The 16,752-nt window shown below is 34.5% G+C and overlaps 2 pseudogenes; one reads left to right on the top strand and one right to left on the bottom strand.

The window, feature by feature from the left end:
• The first annotated feature begins 7,196 nt into the window (after nt 1-7,196).
• On the top strand, nt 7,197-15,843 carry LOC111403042 (annotated as a pseudogene).
• LOC111404345 lies at nt 9,565-14,251 on the bottom strand (annotated as a pseudogene).
• Nucleotides 15,844-16,752: the final 909 nt, after the last annotated feature.

Here is a 16,752-nt window from a genome sequence, read left to right as displayed (position 1 = left end):
GCCCACTGCATTTTGAATATTCAAGAAAAAATAAGTATGGTATGCACAATAAAAAAGTAAAAATGTCTCCACTTTCCAATCATCCCTAACTTGGTGTCGTCACATGTATTATATCCCTAACTTGTGTAACATATTAAAATACAATGAAAAAAATCACTAAAATCTGGGAAGAACAATTGCAAGTTATTCGAAGAAATTGCAATATATATTTTGCTAATGCTTTGTTTCATAAATCTTATTTCTTATCGAGTAAAACTTCTAGCTCCGTCCTTAAATGGAATGTGATACATTGATGAAATTCAAACGTATATTGAAGTTTGACGACCCAATCAAAATACTTAACTTGAAGGCTGTAACTTACCATTTCAAAGAAAAGGAAGAGAAATCTTCCAAGTTTTTGCATAAACGCCTGCTTATTTGGACATTTTCTTGCGTCTTCATGTCTGATGGCACTGATTGTCTGACTGATAATAACCAGCTACCTAATGACCGAATACGACACCGTTTGATGCACATGAAGGAGAAATGCCAAAGTTTTTTTGATACGTGTAGGCCCTTCCATTTTTTGTCGTCCCAATTCAAATCACTGCATTTAAATTTGTACCAAGGCAACTTGACAGCTTATTGTAGTTTTCCATTACTATGAGGTCCATGAAAGGGAGATAAAGGAACCCTTGTTGATGGAATCTTTTATATTTTGCACTTTTGCTTCATAATTTTTTACTCGAGAAAAGCTAGGCACTGCCCGGGTTGAGCAAGCTATGTGTCCACTGTTCATGCCTATATGTAATATTTTGAATATCGTGAGGTATTATATAAAGAAGGGTAATCGAAAAATATATTGAAAAATGTAATCATTTACTTTGAAAATAACTCTTTACTTACTCCACAAATTATGATGAAAACATTATATTCCTCCCATTTTATGATTAATGCATAATATTTTAAACTTGTAAAAACTTTAGTGGGGTAGATGATAATGAAATGTTACAAACATTCCATATTCCATTGGAAGCATATTCTTTTCTTTTTTAACGAGTGAGGGATATTTCCAAGGAATTTTGGGCATCTATTCTTGATGGCATTCAATGGATAATATGATTCACTTGATTTTAGCCAAAAGAACAGAAAAGAATTCAATGAGAGGGGAAGACGAAGGTATATTGGTCCGAGTTGTAATTGTACAATGTTGTTGTGGGTATAAAAATATACGAGATGATATTAGTTCGCATCATTTTATACATCGTTTGATTCCTCTAATCGGAATTATTAATGTTCTTAACATGGACGTATTGTAGAGGCTAAAATGATATAAAATTCACATCATTTTTATTTCTGTTCCTTTAGTTGGCATTATCAATGTTATTTTTATGGGCATCATACATAAAGATTTTAAAAACATTCAATTGATAATTTATAGTTGAATCAAGATAAATCAGGTCTAATGATTCTTTTATTCCGAGTCAATTATATTTTCCTCTTATCAGAAATGATGCACGCACAATAAACACTTGCAATATACCACCTCTAAAGGAATCATAGAGTATTCAATAGAGAATTGAGCTAGTTGGAGCATATATAGAACATCTTGCCCAAAGATTCTTAATCCACCTCCATTTGAAACTATTTTTATGTTCATTGCAATTATTATTCTTAAATTTATCACTTTCAACTTTATAAAGGAGAAATAATTACATTCATTTGACATTTGATATGAAGAGTGAAGATCAATATGCAATAGAACATATGAAGAACACAAAAATTACGTCTTGATATGAGATGTTGGTGCGTGTGTGTCAATTTGTCAATTTTAGGTTTTATTGACTTTTCTTGGAAAGTTTAGAGACTATGGTAAATGGGTATTTTCAGTTATTATATTAGTTAGTGGAACATACTTGCAAAATATCTTATTGCACTATGAGATTTAAACAAAGTTAAAGTTGATACAAAGCCCGACTCAACATCTGGACAAGTTAGACAGTTTCCTATGATCCACATTTAGGTAAAGCCCTCATGTTTACAAAAATAAAAAACAAAAAAAATATTCTAAGAGTTTTTTATTGATGAAATCTTTCTTTCATAAATAAAGATGGAATTGGAAATGGTAGAAAAATAAAAGAAAATTTATTAAATTTCTCTATATAGATAACTTTTCGGGAAAATTGCAGCAGCGGTCCCAAACCTTTTCAATATTTGCAGACTTTACCCTAACCTTCATTTTGTGCCAACGAAGGTCCCAAACCTTTCATAAATATGCAGTCGAAATCCAGATGGATGGAATCCATCTATTTCACCGTTAGTTGACCAAAGAACTGACTTTGACTCCAATTTTCACCATATTGTAAGGCAAAATAGTAACTTACATATTATCCCATTAATTAAATAATTTAAATAGATAAACCATAAAAAAAAAAAAAAAATGAAAGAAAGAAAATGTGGGCATCATCCCCCCCCCCCCCCCCCCCCCCCCACCAATAAAAAAATAAAAATGAAAGAAAGAAAATGTGGGCATCATCTTCTTCTCTCCCCCTCCCCCCAATCCAAATTGCAACAGGCCATCGTCAGTGGTGTCGTCCGCCATCCACCGGCCACCACCATCCCCCACTCCAACCTTCTTTCTCCAACTCAACACCACACCCCCACTCTCGCTTCCACCTCCACCTCCACCTCCACCTCCATCCCACCCAAAAGCCCGATTCTTGTCCAATTTTTCCTTTTATTTATTTTGATTTTTTCCCTTTTAATCCAAATCTTCTGCCGTGCATGGTGAGAGATTAACTCATAGATCTTCATTTTGGGTTGAGTTTTGATAAATTTGAACAATAGGTTTTTGTTGGGCTTCAAGTCTTGAGAATCAGTTGTTATTAAAATGGTATAAAATTTGACAGATCTGGTGTTTTTGTTATAATGTCGGAAGTGGGTTTAGGGTTGGTGGTAAAGCCGGAAGTGGGTTGGTAGCGTCAAGATTTGGGATTCAGCTGAGGAGTAATGTCGGAAGTGGGTTGGTGGTAAAGCCATGCGGGAGTCGTCGGTGGTTTGGATAACAGGTTCATTTTCGGGACGGTGGTTCGGGATGGGGTGGGGTGGTTGAAGAAGACAACCCTTTTTTTAAATTTTTTTCTTAGATTTTTTATTTTTTGATTTTTTCTTTATTTTTTGATTTTTTTCAATTTATTTAATATGGTAATTATCAAGTTACCATTTTATCCTTTCCAATTTAGTCAAAATAGGTCAACATTTACTTTTCTTGGTCAATTAACGGTCAAATAGACGGTTTCATCCATTTGGACCCCGATGCATATTTTTGAAAGGTTTGAGACTGTGGGTGGCACAAACTAAATATTTCGGCAATGTCTGCTAATAAACGAAATGTTTGGTACTTCGGCTGCAATTTTCTCATAATTTTTCTATATAAAAACACAAAAAGATGAGAGCAAGCTTGAATAGCACAATAAACAAAATGGACAGTGCAAACAAAGAAAAGGAGTTAAATAAATAAAAAATTATTAGAATTTTATTATTGAAACTAACATTCTTAAGAAGTGTAATTATTGAAAGCATGTTATGAAAATTAATCGGAATTGATCTCATCTTTTAAGAATTTTCATTTTTCTTTGTTGATTAATAACTTTATTCTTAAATAATTTTTTTTTTTGGAGGAATATCACATAGCTATTTTAGCCTATCATTCATGGAATAGAATTCACTTTCAAGATGCATTAGTGGTGAAATGGTAGACACGCGAGACTTGAAAGATCAAACTTCCATCGAAGAGACGCAAATGAAAGGTTTTCATAAAAATTCTCGCTGTAGTGAAAATTACACCTATCACTACATTTTAATTTATAATTTCAAAAATCAAATTTAATATTATTCTTTCAAAAATTAGGTATATCCTCTCACCCCACGCACTCCACTCCTTAACCTTAATTCATTTTCTATCAAAATAAAAGGTCACAAAACTTCTCACCTTCATCATTCTCCCATTGCTTCTCCGATCACCACCACCGATTATTATCGTCATTGTGATTTCAGGGTTTGGATGTTGCTCACCGCTATGCGTAGTGATAAGTGTGTTTTTGCACACTTATTTAGGTCACAAACATGAGTTAATAATGAGCAAAATGATTGAATTGTGACTTAATCTCGTTATATTTATGAATTGTAGGGAACACCGATAAACAAAGTGAAATTCAGAAGAAAAGAGTCGAAAAAAGACTAAAATAGAGCAAAGTGATAGTTCGGGGACCAAGTTGCAAATAATCCATAGATGAGACGGGAAATGGAATGAAGACTCAAGAGTGTTAGAGGTCAATTAGATGAGAAAAGGAGTCAAGAGGTGAAATATGATTGAAGTATTATCAAGTATCAACTTTCAGGCGAAAAAGCTATGAAAAAGCTATGCTCGTGATTTTTAGTCTCTACTTGAGATCCATTTTTGATATAGTAAACATCAGAATTTGATGAAGCCTATTTCTATTAAAAGTAGATCTTTGAGTTTTCTTTCCTATGCACTTTGAATCACTTAAATCGGAGATCAGAAAAGAAAGTTATGACCAAAATATTAAAAACTATCCAACGGAAAGAATGGTATAACTATGCAGTCGCATAGTATAAAATCTATGCGGTCGCATAGAAGCCTCCCGATAATTTTTTTCTCAAATTTTTTTTACTCTATGCGACAGCATAGAAATGTACTATGCGGTCGCATAGAACAAGATTCAGGGCCGATTCTGCAGTTTCCTTATTTCGCCGAAACTCTTATGGAGAGGAGATTTTTAGGATTCTATATAAACTAAAACTCGACCAGAATGATGGGACGCCACTTTTACATAATTGAAGGGGATTATACACAATTTTGGAGGATTTGGAGAGGAAAAACAAGGCAAAAACAAGGCAATCCACTTCAAGATTCAAGATTTTACTTCAAGAATCAATTTCATGATGTTCTTCTTTGATTTTAATTATTTTTTCTCTTTATTTCCTATTATGTTAGGCTAGATTTTCATGTGCTAGGATTTGTGATGAAACTTATATTATGAACCCTTAATCTTGAATTTTATTAATTTGACGTTAAAACATGTTTTTAATTATTGAATGATTGGCATGTATTTTATTTTCTCTACAATTATGTGCGCAATAGTTGTATGAGCTTTGTGGCTTGTTTTACCCTCGAGAGATAGAAAATAAGTTAGACATTATGCTAATTGTCGTAAAGTTCGATAGGGGATAGAAATATACCGCTATACTTTACGTGATCTTTAAGTATTCATAAATCTTTAATGCATTTTTATATGTTCGCATCCGTCATAGAAATATAGTCGGATCGCATGTGAAAATAGGTTTAATTCTACTCGAGAGAGATTGTTAAGCAAATTAGGAATATTGGTCTTTATAATTGAATCGTGTTGTCAATTTTATAAAATTCGAATTAAAGGGAATGGATATAAGGGGGATTCGGGATTCTAGTACGCATTTCATTATCATATTTTTATAAAACTTGCATTTAGTTATAATCACGCATTTAATCTAGTTAATTTAGGCTTTATATTTATAAGTAAGTTATTAAATCATAATTTAGTTACCGAAAATATCAAGAATTTCTATTATTTCGGTTAAGGCAACAATAGGTAAAATTGAACTAATCATCTCTGTGGGACGATATTCGAACTCATTTAATCCACTTTATTACTTGTTATCGAACCGTACACTTGCGGTAGTTTAAAATCGAAAGAAATAATTTCGCGAACACGTAATGCCAATAATTTTAGGGTTTTGAGATGGTTTCTTCCTCCTTTGATTTGCTTAATGGCGTGATTTTTGTTCGTGGTGATTGTGGTGCCGATGGAGGTGAGGTGCTATGGTTTTCAGTTGGTGCTTCTAATGGTGGAGTGGGGTGGAGCGTTTGTAAATGATTACTTTGGTAATTGTGACCGATAAATAATTAATTTAATAAATAATATATGATCAATAATATAGTTAGTTTGTGATCAATAAATAATATATGATCTAAAAAAATGTGTGGTTGCTACTAAATTTATAATTATGACTCACAATTTGTGTTTTTAGGACTATGACCTTATGCAATTTGTGATAGTAACCATATTGTGTATTATTGTGACATTGACCTATTATTAGGTGATAACAAATGTGACCACCTAATTTTTGAAACTTTTTAACAAGTATGTATGTTTGAAAGTACATATCTAAACCTTTGTAATTATGTATCCTTTCCATAATTTAATTATGTATTTAACCTTATGCAATCTGTGATAGTAACCATATTGTGTATTATTGGCTATGAGACAGAACCTAATCCATTACTTGGGAAATAAACAGAAAAATTGACAATAACAACACCAACTGAGAGGTGGAACGAGCCGCTCATGCTTGCCTCGATGCAAGCTGCCCGTACAACTAAAGTGTAGCTCGACTTGAGTAGTCAATATTTTTAGTCCATATTTGTTATTGATTAAAATCAAGATTTTAATTTAAATTAAAGTCGATAATTAATTTTAATTACATATTTTATTAATTTTTATTAAAATACATTAAAAATCTAATTTTAAACTCCATAAGAAATAAGAAATTTTTATTGGAAGTAGAATTTTTATTCAATCAACTTGTACAATAGAATAGCCGCTCGATCCCTAGTCCACGTACCCTCACTTGCTCCCAAACGAGCATAGTCCAGTAGTGTAAAGGATATGAGTGATGTTATCTCACGCCTTGCTGACAGTCGCAGTGCGGGGATTCGATTCCTGAAACATGGAATTGAATTTTTTATAGGCGCAGTGTACATGCAGCTCTTGTTCCCTGGTCGTTGGGGGCACATCCCGCGATTTATCTTCCTCACAAAACTCTAGTAGTAGGACGGTGGGACACTCAAGGTTGGGTTTCAAACTTTTTTTTTTTTTTTTTTTTTAAGGAAAGGAAAGCCTTTTGCGTAAAAATCAAAAGCATGATCATTCTCAATCTCACGTAATTTTATGGGAAAATCTCTCCCAACTCCACACCTACTCCAACAACTTGCCCGAGTTGTCACATCCAACAACAGGCCTCGCTGCCAATCCAAGCTCAGACCAGTCTTGAAGGCCCGCCCGATCCACTCCCCTGAGCCCACTGGGCTCAGACCAGACTCGCCTGAGCAGCTGAGGTTAAACAAGAAGAATTTAAAGATGGAGGCGGAGAATTAAGAGCAGCGGCGGCTGCCGCTGGCGGAGGTGGTGGCGGACTGTGTCAAGAGGTGGTTTCAGGATACCCTTAAAGAGGCCAAGGCTGGTGACACAGCCATGCAGGTGCTCGTGGGCCAGATGTATTGTAGTGGATATGGTGTCCCCAAAGATACCCAGAAGGTGCATTTGATTCTTTACCCCAATTCATTCCCTGGCTAGGTCAAAACTCTTCTTTTATATTGCACAACACATATCCTGTATGTAATATATGTTTATTACTTGTTTATGTTATGATCTTTTTTGGGTTTTATATAAGATTTCCTGTGTAGGTTTTGAATGAGATAAAAAAGAGGAGTAAATGGTGAAAGTAATTATATATATGAGAATTGGCAATGATTTAATTAGAAGTATTTGTCTTAATTGATTTAATCAAATGATTTTGCTAAGAAAGTTGATTATTCGTGTAATTTTCTGAGAAAATATGAGGACACTCATTCTTTATCACTTTCTTGCTGCCTTGATAAGTTCATAAACAATGCAAGTCATTGGAATATTGAGATCTTGCTATTGTAAATACTGGAGTTTTTGTAGTAGTTTGATTTTTGGGTTTGGGTATAGGGAAGAGCTTGGATTAACAGGGCTTCAAAAGCAGATCTTCGGTAAGCAAAGTTGGAGATAAGCATCCAGGTCTCAACCTTTCTGTTTCTCAGTCTCTGCTAACAGTAGTAGTTCCATTTGTTGCTTCTTAATTGCTCTTCTTTCACTCCTGTTACAGTTTATAATGCTAGTGACTCAGATTCTGATAACTCAAAGGAACCTGCCAAATAGGATAAGACGAGGTTATCATTGATAAATGCAAGGACACGGTGAGATGAATTCTCCTCCTGTCCTTCAAATTTGTGGTTATCACAATGCATGGTTGATAAGTTGATTTTGATGTCACCAAACAATAGATGTTTTAGAGACATTAGATTTCCGTTTTTATGGATTTAAATTATTTATTTATCAATATCTTCTGTCTACTATTTTTAGAATTATTTACAACAAAAACAAGAAAATGGACTGGATAGGTTTAGTTGTCAGCTCTGTCTATGCAGCAACAGAAGTTAATGATGCCTCCTCTACTTTCAGTAACTTGAAAAAAATAGGTTGTTTAGGAAATCATTTGGTGATAATAACAATCTTAGATGAGCTTCTTCAAACTGTCGATCATTTTGAATCCTTAATAGAGTTTACTAGAAATTCTTTTCTATCCTGCAAAGATATTTGCCATGGTGAGTAGGCAATTCATTGATCCATTGATCCAGATACTTGCAACTATGAACTCCTTGTTCTAAGACATAAAAAATTTCAGCATGCATTCATAATTTGGTATGGAACTGTTGTGAAATAATCATTACCCAGCACAATCGGAATCATCTTTACAATTAACTGTCACTAAATTCCCATGATGACAAATTTGAAAAAAGTTTTATGCTTGACTTGACTAGATGTCTGTGTAACATATTATGTAAATATTTATTAAGCACTATGTATATTTTCATGTGTTTCTTGGAAATGAACTTAAGATGATGTACATGTACTCAAGGTGAAAATACCTTAGCATTCCTTTAATTGGATTTCATAATGGAAATTTCTCATTATATCTGATTTTACTTTTTTGCTTCAATCCACAATCATTTGATCTCTGAATTTCAATTAAATAGTAACGGAATGTATTGAAAGAGTTAGTAATTCTTGTTTGTGGAGTGAAAAAGTTAGATGATTCTACATCAGCAATGAAAAATTAAAAGGTCACTAAGATGATTTGCATAGAAGAAAGTTTGACATTGTTAATACTATAGATTTAATTACAAGCGAAGTAGCTGGCTAGCAATAAAACATTGATTATGCTACTGCATTTATCATTGTGATAATTGTTTGGAACAAGTGTTGAGCAACTTTGTCTATGCAGCAATAAAAATTAAGAATATCTCTTTTACTTCTCAGTGACTTGAAAGAATTACATTGTTTGAGAAATCATGTAGGGTAAGGCCTCTAATCATCATGGCTTCCTCCTCAAACAGCCCAGTAGAAGACCTGCTTTTGACATCTATTTTTTCCTTTCTTAGCTTCCCACATTTTATGCAAGCAAACAATAGTACTAGTTTGTCTGTGAAAATGATTGTTGATTTTTCGCGATCAACTTCTTTCTCTGTGAAAAATTAAAAATAGCTACTGTTGCATGCTAATGAAAGCTCTCTCTCTCTCTCTCCCTCCCTTCCTCCCCCCCAGTGTCTGCCATGGTTCTGCAACCCAACAACGCTGGACTGCGCTTTACAATTTGTAAACATTCTTTTGTTGAGTTAATTCCCTAACCCCTACCTATTTTTCTTCCCCAGGTACAGCATGTGTAACATTTTACTTTTTTTCTTAGCTTTATGGGTGAATCCTCTCTCTGAATCTCAGTTTCTTTTGCATGTTGGGGTTAAATTAAAGAAATAAAGTTCATGATATATGATTTCTATCTTACTTGGTCCCTAGTAATTATTTGCAACATTTTAATTGTAAGGGAGAATTGCAGTCACGATCTCAAATTTCTGTTTTTCGTAGGTTTTATCCAAATCTTTAGTTTATGTCATTCACAGTCCAAAAATTGCAGTCACGGTCTCAAATTTCTATTTTTTCGCAGATTTTAACCGAATATTTAGTTCATGTCACTCACGGTCCAAAACCTTTGAACTATTCGCACAACAAGGATAAAATGATATAAATGGTGTGGATAATCAAAAGTATAATCATTTCACTTTTTACATGAAATCCATATTTAATACAGCTAAAAAAATTCGAGTCAAATTGAGCAATTAATTTTAACCACACGGATGCACAAATTTTCAAATACACATTCCATTAGCTTTTACCAAGATCTATTAAAAACCTGATTTTAATCTAAACCAAATAGAGGCAACATGGAGAAAAGTCAAAAGGTTGAATTGTAGAGAAAAGCTTCAACTCCTCCATAAATAGACAATGCCAAATGTTGCACACCTTATGGATATTCTGAAAGGCAATTCCACGGGGGGAAACTTTATTTTCCACAGACTCGTGTTGAAAGTCATGGTGTACCTGGGAATTGGAATTATATCCGTAATCAAGGTCAATATGACAAAAAAACAAACATTAAGCTCATAAACGCCAAGCTTGATCTCCAAGAAGAAATTTTAACAAACATTGAGAACGGAGAGGTGTTACCAACTTAAAAATTACAATAGCAAAAACAACAAAGATAACTGCATGTATTGCTTGGTAACTAGGAGCCACCAAACACCATGGGATTCCAGGAAGCTTTAATGGTCTCGTAGCTTAACTTCACGAACCCAGGAGAGATTGAGTGACGACTCAGAAGTTGAAAGATTTTCTGCTGCTCTTGACAGTAAAGAGTAGGATTTTGGTGGGATTTGCAAAGATTCCATGTTCCCTTCTAACATTTCTGTAACCTTGCCTCATTGATGTTCTAGTTGAAGGATCAGTTTGTATGCACCATAAGCTAACAATTATCATTTTCCTTATCTTCGAAAGTTCATCTTCGTTTGCAACTCAGTTAAAATCAAGTTTAAAATTCCGTTCAAGGTGCTTAAAGAGGAAAATATTTTTCATCTCTCCAACTAGGGGCGGACCCACTGAGGGACGAGTGGGGTCGGCTGCCCCCACTAAATTTTCAAAAACCTTCGATTGAACCTTTTTAAATTTAAATTTTCAGATTTTTTTTTGAGTTTCTTTCACAATTTATTTTAGCCCATTTTCTGTCTTCCCCCACTGAACTGTGATTCTGGGTCTGTCCCTATCTCCAACCATTTCCAAAACCATCATACCATGGCTGTAGACATATGACTTGTAAGAAATGTCTCCAACATTTCTATAAACTATTTCTGGAGCAATATATCCTATTGTTCCTCTAGCCCCTAGCATTGACACTATATTGGACTTGTAGGGGCTATGTTTAGCCAAGCCAAAATTCGATATTTTAGGGTTGAAGTCTTCATCCGGAAGAATGTTACGAGGTTTTATGTTGAAGTGCAAAATCCGTGTATTACGTCCTTGGTGCAAGTATTCTATTCCCTTGGCAATGCCAACAATTTGAAACAATTTTTCGCATCCTGATTGACATGTTGCTACGAAGATATTGCTGCATATGAACTTCTCAAGATATCCATTGGGCATGAACTCATAAATGAGAGCTCTTCAAACCCTCAAAGCAAAATCCCAAAAGGGTGACAACATTGACGTGGGAAGTTCTATTGATATTTGCAACCTCATTGATAAATACTTCTCCATTGCCTTTCGATTCTTTCAAAATCTTTACTGCTATAAAACGGAAATCGGGTAACTTTCCTTTGTACACACCAGCAAATCCACCTTTCCCTAAGTTGTCACAAAATGTGTCAGTCATCTTCTTAATATCAGAATAGTTGCATCTTCTTGGTTTAAGATTCTCATTGTTCTTCAGGATGAGTTCAATGTCCTTATGGTTTCGCCTTTTTCCCTTCAAATTCAACACGTACTTCCTCCTGTTGAAAGTGAACAATATTACGGAGATGAGGACTACTGCTGCAGATGAAACACCTGTGACGAACAAAGACAACTATGTTTAAAAAAAAAAGAGATGTTACTGAAATTTGAAAGATTTACCTGCAAGTAAAATTTTCAATTTAATCATTCCAGCAGCTGAAGTCAAAACACGTTAAATTAAGCAAACTTCATCAAAACAAGATGGGAACTCATTTTTCTGAGTAAACTCTCTCCTGCACGTAGAATCTTTCTGGTTGTGTTACATGTACGTAATAGGTTTAAATAAAATCTATGTTTGGTATTGCTAAAAATTCAAAATTGCAATTTTTAAGTGTGGATGTGGTGCATGGTCGGCTTATTTTTAGGATTGAAGTTACTTGCAGTTTTCTGTCCGGCAATAATGTGCAAAGTACCCGTTAAATATGCTGCTGCTCTTGCCATCATTATGAGTACACAATGAGTTGTTCATATTTCATTTTACTATAGCAATTTCGTAAGTCAGACATTTGATGGAGAAACGTTTTCCATGCTGAATACAATAGTATAATACAATCTCCAATTTCATGTCTAATCGTGAAGTTTTTATATGATGATTTAAGAATATATACTGGCTATCGGAAAAGGGACATTTTGCCCACATCACCGAATTCGGAGCTAAGAGTGGTTTCATGTGCACATGAATCGTGCTGCCAGAGTTTCTTTCTGGGACTTCATGTTCAGTCAAACTCAAGTTGATCTACCAAAAACGAACAAGAAAGCACTCAATCTTTCCATCATTGGTAAACACAATCGGTTCATCTAAAATAACATCAATTTTATATTTATGTGCTGTGTCATGTGGTATTGGAGTATGCGTAGCAAAAGTTTCAGTGTGGGAGCTCCCAGGTGGTGATAGAAAAGATCATCGAAGGGATTAAAGTAGCATTTGTAACCAACGAAATCCTTAATAGTTAAAATAGAGTGGTGGCCAAAATGTGATGAAAGGTCAATGACATATGTATTCAATGACATATGTATTTGGACCAACATGCTTTAAAATTTCTAAAGGACCAACACTATAGGCTTGCAATATAATAGTCCTTGGTGTTAAATTCAACATGTTGTTTATGCAAATCAGCTCGAAGTTTATATGATGCATTACTTGCTTCGAGTTTATTGATATCAATATGCAAGTCATGAAGATGATGTACAAATATCTCAGTTGACATTGATACACTAGCATGTAGGGACATGAGAATAAGGTCTAAAGGCCTCCTATACTTATAATCACGAATAACTTCGTGGGGATTTAGGCCTAGAAATCGGTTCACAAAATTCTTATATGTAATTTAAACTATTGGGATGATCAAATCCCAATTCCTAAGATTTTCTTGGACTAGACACTAAGAAATTTTCAAGACTTTGGTTAGTAACTTCAGTTTGACCATCGGTATGAGGGTGGTCTACAATGGATAATTTCAATTTAGTGCTTAACATAGGCGATAGGGTTCTCCAAAAGTGACTAGTGAAATCATTAGCCTCTTTAGGTTGGGTAAGGTACAACATACAACACGTAATCGAGAGGTGTCGGGAATTAGGGATATAGCATCTAGTTTCTTCGGAAGAGTCTGGATACCACCTAAGGAGGTGCCCTCACTATCATCCAAGTCATCAAAATCTTCAAATTTAGGTTCATAGACTAGATCTTCTAATGGCTCATCTATTACATTCTTTCGTGCTTCAATGACTAGGGCTCGACTAGGACATTTGGAAGAGAGGTGGCCAATGTCCTTATCGTTGAAGCACTGTAAGTGATAAGTCCTTGGAATTTAAGAATTTTAATGGATGCACAATTGTCACCATGCTTTTCATATGGAGTACTAATAATCAACTCATAATCCTGGCCTAAAGAGTAAGCGTGAATCAAGAGTAGTAACTCCCCATAGGAAAAGCTCACGCCTAAAATCATCTCTTCGACCTTGTCTGAACCTACTCAAAGTCAGGGCCTCATCCTCAATGATATGGCATTTCATTCGAAATTCCTCAAGTTGAGCAATGTACTCAGTTACTAGCCGATTCCTTGTGTAAGGGTATTCCACTAGGTAAAAATTTTAGGATTTAAGCAATCATCGAAAGTACGGGTATCTAATTTAATGTTTCTAAAGTAACACTTCTTATAACGAGGGAGAGAATGAGTATCGTGACAGTCATAGAGCCTCGTTCTCGCTCATGAACCCTATCTCTATCACTATTCCTACCCCTACGATCGTGCCGAAAATATTTTTGACTACTTTGTTGACGATGATAGCCCGAGCCAAGCAGGGGGCTCAATCTCACGAGCAGAGCTCGTGGGCTCGTCAAAAAATATGAAAATTTACAAAAAAATGTGCAAATTTACCAAAATAAAATTAAAAAAATTAAAAAAAATCACAAGCTCGAGCTGCTCGTGGGCTCTGCTCGACCCGCGAGCTCGTCCTCAGCAACGAGCTCGGCGCGTCTTTCACGAGCCACGAGCTCGTGGGTTCATTGCCATCCCTAGAGGGATCCATGGTTAAGGTATTGACACTAAAATTGATAAAACGATCACTACGAAACTGCATGCATTGTAATGCCAGCAGAAAAAGCAGAATGGATGCAGCAGAAGAAGACAGCCAAAGAAGAAGAAGAAGAAAGGGGGAGAAACCGGAGAGGAGAGAGAGAAGACAATGGAGGAAGAAGACTTTGGTAGCAAACCACAATTCAATTCATCAATTCATCGTCTATCCTCAAACTTACAATATAAGCCATATATAAATGAAAATAAAACTAAAGAGAGCGGCCTTGGGCCAGCCCAAAGACAACAAGCCCAATTAATCTAAATTAACGTAAGTAGAAATAGTCTAAAACATAACATTTATAGGTGATGTCTAAATGTAGAATATAGATGCATTCAATTCTTATTCAATACGAATTAAAAGGATTGTCTGTGTATCAGTGTGCTCCATATAGAGATGCCTGATTATTCTATAACTGCGGTTCTTAATATCTGAGATTGAAGAAGTTGAATTACTATCAATTTATCATTTACATCTGTTATTATGTAGATGTGTTTATACCCTGTAACTAGCCTTCTCTACATCACAAACACCAAACATGCTGATAACTTGGTATTTTTAAGTCTTGTATATTGAGATATTTGCTTCACAGAGATTAAACAATGTATTGCTTAATAGTTCTTGTTCGTCAAGTAACTGTATTTTGTTATTGATGAAATTTTGGAATTGCTGAATGACTTTTTATTCTTAGGGAATGGGTGCACTATTTTCACTTTTTCAAGTTAACAGGTTCTCTTTTATCCTCACTGACAGACTACACATCTAAAGCATCCAACAAGCTGTGCCAAGATTATATCGACTAATGGAAAAGGATTTGGCTGGTTTGGTACCCTCATGATCATGTAAGGATTTGAATTCTGACACAATTTCATTCTTTTTTCAAACTAATTTTTGATCTCTTTATACCGATTGATTTGATTTTCAGCATTTTGTGCCTCTTTGGAGTTTACTTTCTGGCTGGTACAATATATCGGTACCTCTTCCTGTGCATTCATGGTATAGATGTACGTAATATTCTTGTACTTGAAGCCTTTTTATTTTTTCAGATTGTTCACTTTTATGATAATCATCATTATCATCATAGTCGTCATCATCATCATCATAATCAGATATAATTTTCGGCCAGTCAGGAGTTTCTGAGTTAAAAATATCTTAATGTCATTTGTGATTTTTGGTTTAAGTATCGTAATTTTGCTTTCGTACAAAGTAGGCATTCTTAGATATAAAATTCTGGTTCGGTCAAGTTTGTTGCATCAAGTAAAGCTGCAAATTGTCAGGGAAAGGAAATCAATATCCAGGGAATTTTAAGGATGAAAGACCTAAAACAAAATGTAAATAGAAAATAAGGTTCTCTGTTTCTTTGTAATACTGGGAGATCACGTTCTTCGGCAAATTAAAAGGAGAAAAAATTGAGCTTCAAGAAAAAAAGGTAAATAAATGGTGAAGGGTTCATGGGTGTGTCATTGGGATGTCGCTGTTCCTTTACCACTTCAAGGTATTTGTACATATTAACTATTCTTCTATTCAAGTGTTCATCATTTTACAATCTATTTATGATGCAAGACTTTATGTTGTTCCACACAATGGATTGAACAAACTTCTTATGGTAACATATAACAAAAAAAAAGCACGGTCAAGGTTTAGCATGACTTATTTTTCTTGGGATGTCTAACCAATTCACATTGCCAATCTGTAAAACATAGGTAAAAATGACTTCCACATTTATTTTACATTAAAAAAATGAGTTATGCTACATTACCAAATTGATTTTACCAGAATTGTGCTAGATTTACACTTGTAGCATTTCATTGTTAGTTGGGCCAAAAATATTTTCCAGCCATCCAATCAAAATTTGCCAATCTAATTCTGGTAAAGTCAATTTGGTAAAATGGCATATGAGATTTAACCACCAAAAAGTCAAGAATCGATGTTTATAGTTTGATCCAAAAATATTGAACCAAATAACCAATAGAATCATTGACAATATGTTGACCTCATGATCACAAGATTCAAGAATTTCATCTAAATTGTTTGAATGCGACAAGAAATAAATCCTAATAAGTTCGGAATTAGTTCAATGAAGAACAAAGATTGAAAGCAATTATGCCTCTCAATAATATCTCTCAAAAGTTAATTGTTTTTGCAATGAAAATATGGATCCTATTCATAGGAAATTCAATAAACCCTAGCCAACACGGAATGAAAATCTAAATATGCCAAAAGATATTATAAGATAGAGTTTTAACATAAATAGGAGCTTTTCGTGAAATTTGGAAAATTCGCGTGTCTGAGTGTACTATGTGGCTGCATGTTACTCCTTCGTGCGGTTGCATAGGCCATTTAAATTGTCCCCTCTGATTACAGGTATTTTTGATGATCAATATGTTAGTACTTTTTTATTTTTTTGAACTCCATGAATGTGTATGATTGAACGTCAAAAACCTAGTATGCAATTA

The sequence above is a fragment of the Olea europaea genome, chromosome 11, assembly GCF_002742605.1.
Source record: "Olea europaea var. sylvestris chromosome 11, O_europaea_v1, whole genome shotgun sequence".
Classification (NCBI taxonomy): Eukaryota; Viridiplantae; Streptophyta; class Magnoliopsida; order Lamiales; family Oleaceae; genus Olea; species Olea europaea.
The sequence above is the reverse complement of the archived record's forward strand: the minus strand, read 5'-3'. Positions and strand labels throughout refer to the sequence as shown.